The sequence below is a fragment of the Apium graveolens genome, chromosome 2 (genome assembly GCF_009905375.1).
Source record: "Apium graveolens cultivar Ventura chromosome 2, ASM990537v1, whole genome shotgun sequence".
NCBI lineage: Eukaryota > Viridiplantae > Streptophyta > Magnoliopsida > Apiales > Apiaceae > Apium > Apium graveolens.
Genome location: NC_133648.1, coordinates 19,594,782 through 19,603,760, shown reverse-complemented (window position 1 = coordinate 19,603,760; position 8,979 = coordinate 19,594,782).

Genomic DNA, 8,979 nt, shown 5'->3' with positions numbered 1-8,979 from the left:
TTCCTAATGAGCTACCAGGTTTGCCACCACATAAAGAGGTGGAGTTTGCTATTGATCTTGTTGCAGGTGCTGAGCCCATTTCTAAGGCGCCCTACCGAATGGCGCCGCTTGAGTTGCAGGAACTGAAAGAGCAGTTGCAAGAGTTGTTGGATAGGGGATTTATCAGGCCAAGTATGTCTCCATGGGGCATTCCTGTGTTGTTTGTGAAGAAGAAGGATGGTTCCATGAGATTGTGCATTTACTACAGGGAGTTAAATAAGGTGACTATCAGAAACAGGTCTCCTCTCCCACAGATTGATGACCTGCTTGATCAGTTACAAGGGGCAAAGTATTCTCGAAGATAGATTTGAGATCTTGTTATCATCAGTTACGAGTTAGGGAGGAAGATATTCCGAAGACTGCATTTCGCACTCGTTATGGTCATTATAAGTTTCTCGTGTTGTCCTTTGGGTTGACGAATGCACCCGCTGTATTTATGGATTTGATGAATCAGGTCTTTCATGATTATCTGGATAAATTCGTGGTGGTCTTCATAGATGATATCTTGATATACTTTAGGAGCAGAGAGGAGCATGAGGAGCATTAACCAAATGTACTTGAAATTTTGAGGGAGAAGAATTATTTTTGAAATTTTCCAAGTGTGAATTCTGGTTGGAGAAGTGGCATTCTTGGGGCATATTGTGTCTGGTAGGGGCATTGACTTGGATCCTGCGAAAGTCGAGGCTATTACTAATTGGCCCAGACCTAGCAATGTGACGGAGGTGAGGAGTTTCTTGGGTTTGGCAGGTTATTACAGGCATTTTGTGGAAGGTTTCTCTTCCATAGATTTTTCATTGACTCAGCTAATGAGGAAGGGAATTCAGTTCAAGTGGAATGGTGATCGTGAGAAGAGCTTTCAAGAGTTGAAGAAGAGGTTAGTGTCAGCTCCAATACTTGTGTTGCCATCAGGGTGTGGAGGTTTTCAGGTTTATAATGACGCTTCAAAGAGAGTATTGGGGTGTGTTCTTATACAGCATGGTAAAGTGATTTTTTATGCTTCTAGGCAGCTTAAACCCTACCCTATGAGGTGAACTATCCTACCCATGACTTGGAGTTAGCAGCAGTGGTCTTTGCTTTGAAGATATGGAGACACTATCTTTATGGAGAGACTTGTGACATCTTTACTGAAAACAAGAGTCTCAAATACATCTTTACTCAGAAAGAGCTTAATATGAGGTAGCGGAGGTGGTTTGAACTTCTTAAGGATTATGATGCAAATATTCAGTACAATCCAGAGAAGGCGAATGTAGTGGCAGACGCTCTTAGTAGGAAGAACTTGGGGAGTGTTGCATCTCTCATTACTCAGTCGCACCTTATTTTAGATTTGGAGCGCTTGGGTGTTGAGTTGTATGTTAGAGGATCAAATTGTAGCATTGCAAATTTAAAAGTGGAACCAAATCTTGTTCCAAAGGTTAAGGAAGCCCAGAAGAATGATACAGGTTTGGAAGCTATTAGATCCGAGGTGGCAGGTGGAAAGCAAACATAATTTCGTGTTGATGATGAGGGTATGATATGGTTGGGTGGAAAATTATGCGTGCCCGCAGACCCGATTTGTGAGGAAATTTTGAAGGAGGCTCATAGTTCTTCATTTTCTATTCATCCAGGTTCCACTAAGATGTATGGAGATTTGAAGAAGCACTTTTGGTGGAGTGGAATGAAGGGAGATATAGCAGAATTTGTGGAAAAATATCTTACATGTCAACAAGTGAAGATAGACCATCAGAGGCCTAGTAGATTATTGCAGCAGCTAGATATTCCAGTTTGGAAGTGGGAAAACATTACTATGGATTTCGTGACTCATTTGCCAATGACTTTCAAGAAGAACGATGTCATATGGGTGGTGGTTGATAGACTTATTAAGTCCGCACACTTCTTACCTATTAGAGAGACTACTCCTGTTCATGACTTGGCAGAGATTTTTCAGCGTGATATTTTTAGATTTTATGGTATGCCTGTGTTGATAGTTTCTGACAGGGATACGAGATTTACATTGCATTTTTAGAAGGAATTCCAGCAGGCTTGGGGTACGAGGTTTAATTTTAGTATAGCTTATCATCCGCAGACCGATGGACAGTCAGAAAGGATGATTCAGACATTAAAGGAAATATTGAGGGCTTGTGCGTTGGAGTAGAAACGTGATTGGGATAAATATTTGTATTTGGTTGAGTTTGCATATAATAACAGCTGGCACGCGAGTATTGGTATGCCACCGTTTGAGGCTTTGTATGGTAGGAGGTGTAGAGCACTATCTTGTTGGGATGAGGTTGGTGAGAGAGTCATTGAAGGGATGGAGCTGGTTAGAATCACTAATGAGAAGGTAGAGAAGGTTAAAGAAAGTTTGAAGGAAGCTCGATCACGTCAAAGGAGTTATGCTGATCAACATAGGGAGTTTAGTGGATTTGAGCCAGGTGATCATGTGTTCCTAAAAGTGTCACCTTGTAAGGTTGTGAAGCATTTTAGTATGAAGGGAAAGCTTAGTCCGAGATATGTTGGACCTTTTGATGTTATGGAGAAAGTAGGGGAAGTATCTTATAGAATTGCGTTGTCGCCACAACTATCTCATGTGCATAATGTGTTTCATGTGTTCGTTTTGAAAGGCTACAAATATCATCCATTGCACGTAGTTCAGTATCCATTGCACAAGATTAGAGAGGATCTTTCGTGTGAGGAAGAAGACGAGGCTATCTTAGCTCGAGAGGAGTGAGTTTTGAGGAAGAACACCATTCCGTTTGTGAAATTTTGTGGAAAAATCATTCTGAGAGAGAGGCTACTTGGGATTTAGAAGAATTTATTCGTGAGAAATATCCGCATCTATTCGATTCAGGTATGAGTATTTAGTTTCGTATGATTCCGGGGACGGAATCTTTTTAAGGGGGTATATATGTAATATCGGTGATTTTAAAATAATAAAATAATAATAATAATAATAGTATATATTAAAATTTATATGATTTGGATTATAATTATAATTTGAATAGTTCTCTAATAAATTAATGAAATAGATCTTAAAAAAGATTTATATCAGGTAGTTAGTTATTATTAAAATTCTAAATATCGTATATTAAGTACTCTATATATTAATCTATTCGGTCATTGTGTAGCATTCGAGTTTCGTATTAAAAACCCTAAAGAAGCCGCAGGGCGAGAGTTAAAGGAAAACAGGGGCGATAGGTGTTGTAGTAAGTTGTGACCACGACATCAGGTAATTCTTAATTCTCTATTATTATATTTAGTTGTACAATAAGGCATTACACATGTTAATTGGTTGAAAGAGCACATACAAATTGAAGGTGATGCCTATGCTTGCCTATTTGATAGATTATGTACCATGCATATTACTCTGCAATACTACACTTTAATGGTCTATGCGTGAGTAGCATAGTTTTAAAAAGTAAAGATTATTATCAAATTTACATGACACCTTGGACCCGTTTCCATGAAAATCAAAATCAATGGTATGATTGTTTGATGCTATTTTTTTAATAGTGTATTTATAAGTTTATAAGTCATTAAATCGGTATTACGTATTATTAATTATTATTATTATTGCTAACACTGTTATAAATTCATGATATCCAAATCTGTGATAATTGATATATATCCAACTGTGTGAATTGATTCAGGGTCATAGTTTTGGGTTTAAAATATATATAAATTTTTATGTAAATATGATATTTGAGAACAAGCTTATTTTTATGCTCGAATATTTTATTATTATATTCTATTTAATTATTTGGTTTTGTAAGATTATTGATACATGATTACATGATTGGTTTCCTGGTACAGGGTTGTAGTTGGGGTCTATTTACATGTTTTATTAGATCGTTAGAGGTGTTCAATAAACTCGATGTATTTACATTTATAAGATATTAACAATTAATTTATTAAACAGTATGCGCCAAAGATGTATTGATTTACTTTTTTTATTCTAATAGCTAAAGTATGTTCAAGTCATAGTTCTTATATTTATATTAATAAGTGAGTGGCCATGTGTGATGACTATCTTATTCGTATGAATCAATGTTGGTACTCATCTGTTGGTTTTTGTTTGCTCATAAGTCGAATGCATTAATATTAATTTAGATACGTCCTTTGAGTTTAAGTTGACGAATGAATGTCTCAATAAATAAATAAAATAATAATATAAATATGAAATTGTATTTTAATAATAGATTGTATTTTTATAATTTAGATCGGGGACCAGGAAATTAGCGGATCGTTTACGTATTTAGTTAGCATCAAAGTTTGCGATATTTGAGGTACGAATTCTATCCCTTTTTTATTCAACACTACTCCTCTTGTCTATTATATTTATTTGATTCGTTCCGTTCTACATTCTGTTATTCTGTTATAATTTCTTTTGATTTCCTTGACTTCCGAAAGTTGTTTTAAAATGGATTTGCAAAATTATAAATATCTGTTTATTCTGTTTTCAAATATTAATTATGACACCCTCTGCTTTGGAAAATTGAATTACTTGTATCAAGTGATTTTAAATTTTGCGAGAATATTTTATTTTGAACCCTAAGAGTGATGTAGGGTATACCGAGTTAACCAGCTGTAGGGGTACTACAACCATGTCATTGCGGCACCAGTGACATAACACTTCCATGACAGTGTGATTAGTCATGGCGTATCCTTCTGTTAGCTCTCGGGAGGAGCTTTTGCGCATTTTATATTTGTTCAGGATATGTGGGTGCACCCAGGATTTGATTTGTGATTTAATTTATGATGACGTTGTATATGTCGTACACGTTATCCATTTTGTTGCACGCATTAGGTACCCTGTGATGTGTGTGTTTGTATTTGTTCTGATCTCGGTATGAAATATCCTAACCACTCGTTGCTTTTTTTTAAATTGTTGTTTTATTATAAATTGCTGAATATTTATTTTTGATCTCTTGTTTTATAAACTGTATCCAAATTCGTACTGGGCGTTTGGCTCATGCCGTATTCTTTTTCTGACTGGTGCTTAGGGGGATCTGGGACTGTGTGATGGAGAGCTACCCCATTTATTGATTATGATTTCAGACTTTATCAGTATCTAGATTTAATTATTTATTTAGAGATTTAAATATTTATATTATTGGTTTAGACAGTTTGGAGATTTAATATTATTTTTGAAGACTATTTAATTATTGTTTAGAAATATATTAGTGCTATGTTTGCATGTTTATGGTTTATAGTAATATCTCCTTTTATTATAAAAAAGGGGTGTTACAGAGATGACATCAGAGCTTAGGTTCTTTCTTGTAGAAAACCTACTTAGGTTGACTTGTGAGTTTGGGTAGACGATAGGATGGGTGTTCTGTTTACTTTCGTTTCTTTCTGCTCTTTATCATTTTATTCTGTTTCATCATTTTGAAATATGTTTATAACTGCTTCATCATATTATTCTCGTAATCTTCATTCGTTCGCTATCTTATATTGTAGATGCCTCCTAGACGTGAACCTTTTCATATTGACCCTGCTCAGCTTACTGAGATGATAGGGCAAGCAGTGGCTCAGGCTGTACAGCAGGCTTTGGAAAACCAAGGAAATTAGAATGGCGAAGGAAATCAAAATGGAGAAGGAAATCAGAATGGAGAGGGAAATCAGAATGGACAAGGAAATCAGAATGACAATGGGAATCAGAATCAGAACGGCCAGGGCCATCAGTTGGAGCCGTTTGTATGGTTGGAGAGGTTTGTGAAGCAGAAACCAGACTCTTTTAGTTCAACATCGACTCCTATTGATGCTGAAAATTGGATTGTTCATCTCGAGAAGATTTTTGATGCACTTGGTTGTGATGAGATTCATAAGGTCAGGTTGGTAGTGTATAAGTTGGAGGGGGATGCTCAGAGGTGGTGAAGAGGAGTGAAAGCTACTAGAGGGGTGCAGTATTTAGAGGCTTTGGAATGGCAGGGATTCAAGGAAATATTCTATGAGCAGTAATTCTCTAATGCTGATAGAGAGGCTTATTTGAGGAAGTTTCATTCTATTGTGTAGCACATGATGAGAGCATTACTGATTATATGGCGAGGTTTATAAGGTTGGCTGGATTTGCTGGGACAGTTACAGGGACTGTTGCACAACAGGCTGATAAATTTAAATGGGGGTTGAAGTCTTATATGAGGGGTTCCATAATTTATTTTAAATTTGATAATGTGGCAGATGTGGCTGATGCAGCAAAGGACGTTGAGAAGGAGCGCATAGATTTCAGGACTTTCAGGTCTAACAGTGGTAATAAGAGGGTCATGGATGATCAGGGTTTTGTACAGGGTAGATAATGGTATGGAGGTCAGAGTGGTTAGCAGGGACAGTGGCGCAGAGAGAATCAGAATAACGGTGGTCAGTCATTCCATGGTCGAAATCAGTATGTTGGTCAGAATCAGAATCAGCAGTTTCAGCGACAAAAGCATCCTAGGTAGTGGCAGAATCGTCAACAGGGGCAGAGCCGTTACTCAGTGTGTGGGGGAAACCCCAATATGATTATAGTGGCTCCTTGTGCTACATGTGGTGAACATCATCCGGGTAGAGCTTTTTACAGACAGACTGGGGCTTGTTTCTTGTGTGGTAGAATGTTCCACAGGGCAAAAGATTGTACAGTGTCCCGCAACACTGGTGGATGAGGAGCTGGCGGTAGTAGTGGTAGTGACAGTCAGCAGAATCCTACAACCAGAGTGTTTACATTGACTGCAAATCAGGCAGCAGCAAATTCAGTTACCGTTTCGGGAACACTTCTTGTTGGTAGACGTGATGCTTATGTGTTATTTGATACTGGTTCGACCCGTTCTGTTGTGTCTTTATCGTTTGTTCGTCATCTTGTTGTTGCACCTACATTATTATATCCTCATATATCTATTGCTACGATGGGGAATTCAGTTATTATATCTGATATATATCCAGAGTATCCGATAGTTGTTGGAGATAGAAATTGTAAGGTTAACTTGCTTCCGATGGAGATGCATGACTTTGATATTATCTTGGGCATGGATTGGTTGAGTGAAAATCGTGCCTCTATTGATTGTTAAGATAAGAGGGTGATCTTTGGGGATGCAGATAAACCAGAATTTGTATATCAAGGGTCTCAGCCGAAAGGGGAGGTTAAATTAAATTCTGCTCTAAAGGCGAGCAAATTTTATCTAAGGGCTGTGATGGCTACCTTGCTTTCATGAAGGATACATCAAAGGAAGAACCTCGTATCGAGGATTATCCAGTTGTGAAAGAGTATGCAGATGTGTTTCCTGATGAACTACCAGGTTTGCCACCACATAGAGAGGTGGAGTTTGCTATTGAACTTGTTCCAGGTGCTAAGCCCATTTCTAAGGCGCCCTACCGAATGGCGCCGCTTGAGTTGCAGGAACTGAAAGAGCAGTTGCAAGAGTTGTTGGATAGGGGATTTATCAGGCCAAGTGTGTCTCCATGGGGCGCTCCTGTGTATCCTCTCCCACGCATTGATGACCTGCTTGATCAGTTACAAGGGGCAAAGTACTTCTCGGAGATAGATTTGAGATATGGTTATTATCAGTTACGAGTTAGGGAGGAAGATATTCCGAAGACTGCATTTCGCACTCTTTATGGTCATTATGAGTTTCTCGTGATGTCCTTTGGGTTGACGAATGCACCCGCAGTATTTATGGATTTGATGAATCGGGTCTTTCATGATTATCTGGATAAATTCGTGGTGGTCTTCATAGATGATATCTTGATATATTCTAGGTGCAGAGAGGAGCATGAGGAGCATTAATGTATTGTACTTGAAATTTTGAGGGAGAAGAAGTTATTTGCGAAATTTTCCAAGTGTGAATTCTGGTTGGAGGAAGTGGCATTCTTGGGGCATATTGTGTCTGGTAGGGGCATTGAGTTGGATCATGCGAAAGTCGAGGCTATTACTAATTGGCCCAGACCTAGCAATATGACGGGGGTGAGGAGTTTCTTGGGTTTGACAGGTTATTACAGGCGTTTTGTGGAAGGTTTCTGTTCCACAGATTTTCCATTGACTCAGCTAATGAGGAAGGGAATTAAGTTTGAGTGGAATGGTGTCAGCTCCAATACTTGTGTTTCCATCAAGGAGTGGAGATTTTCAGGTTTATAGTGATGCTTCAAAGAGAGGATTGGGGTGTGTTCTTATGCAGCATGGTAAAGTGATTTCTTATGCTTCTAGGCAGCTTAAACCGTACCCTATGAGGTGAACTATCCTACCCATGACTTGGAGTTAGCAGCAGTGGTCTTTGCTTTGAAGATATGTAGACACTATCTTTATGGAGAGACTTGTGACATCTTTACTGATCACAAGAGTCTCAAATACATCTTTACTCGGAAAGTCTTTAATATGAGGTAGCGGACGTGGCTTGAACTTCTTAAGGATTATGATGCAAATATTCAGTACCATCCAGGGAAGGCGAATATAGTGGCAGACACTCTTAGTAGGAAGAACTTGGGGGGTGTTGCATCTCTCATTACTCAGCCGCACCTTATTTTAGATTTGGAGCACTTGGGGGTTGAGTTGTATGTTAGAGGATCAAATGGTAGCATTACAAATTTGAAAGTGGAACCAAACCTTGTTCCAAAGGTTAAGGAAGCCCAGAAGAATGATACAGGTTTGGAAGCTATTAGATCCGAGGTGGCAGGTGGAAAGCAAACACAATTTCGTGTTGATGATGAGGGTGTGATATGGTTGGGTGGAAAATTGTTCGTGCCCGCAGACCCGACGATTTGTGAGGAAATTTTGAAGGAGGCTCACAGTTCTTCATTTTCTATTCATCCAGGTTCCACTAAGATGTATGGAGATTTGAAGAAGCATATTTGGTAGAGTGGAATGAAGGGAGATATAACAGAATTTGTGGGAAAATGTCTTACATGTCAACAAGTGAAGATAGACCATCAGAGGCCTAGTGGATTGTTGCAGCAGCTAGATATTCCATTTTGGAAGTGGGAAAACATTACTATGGATTTTTT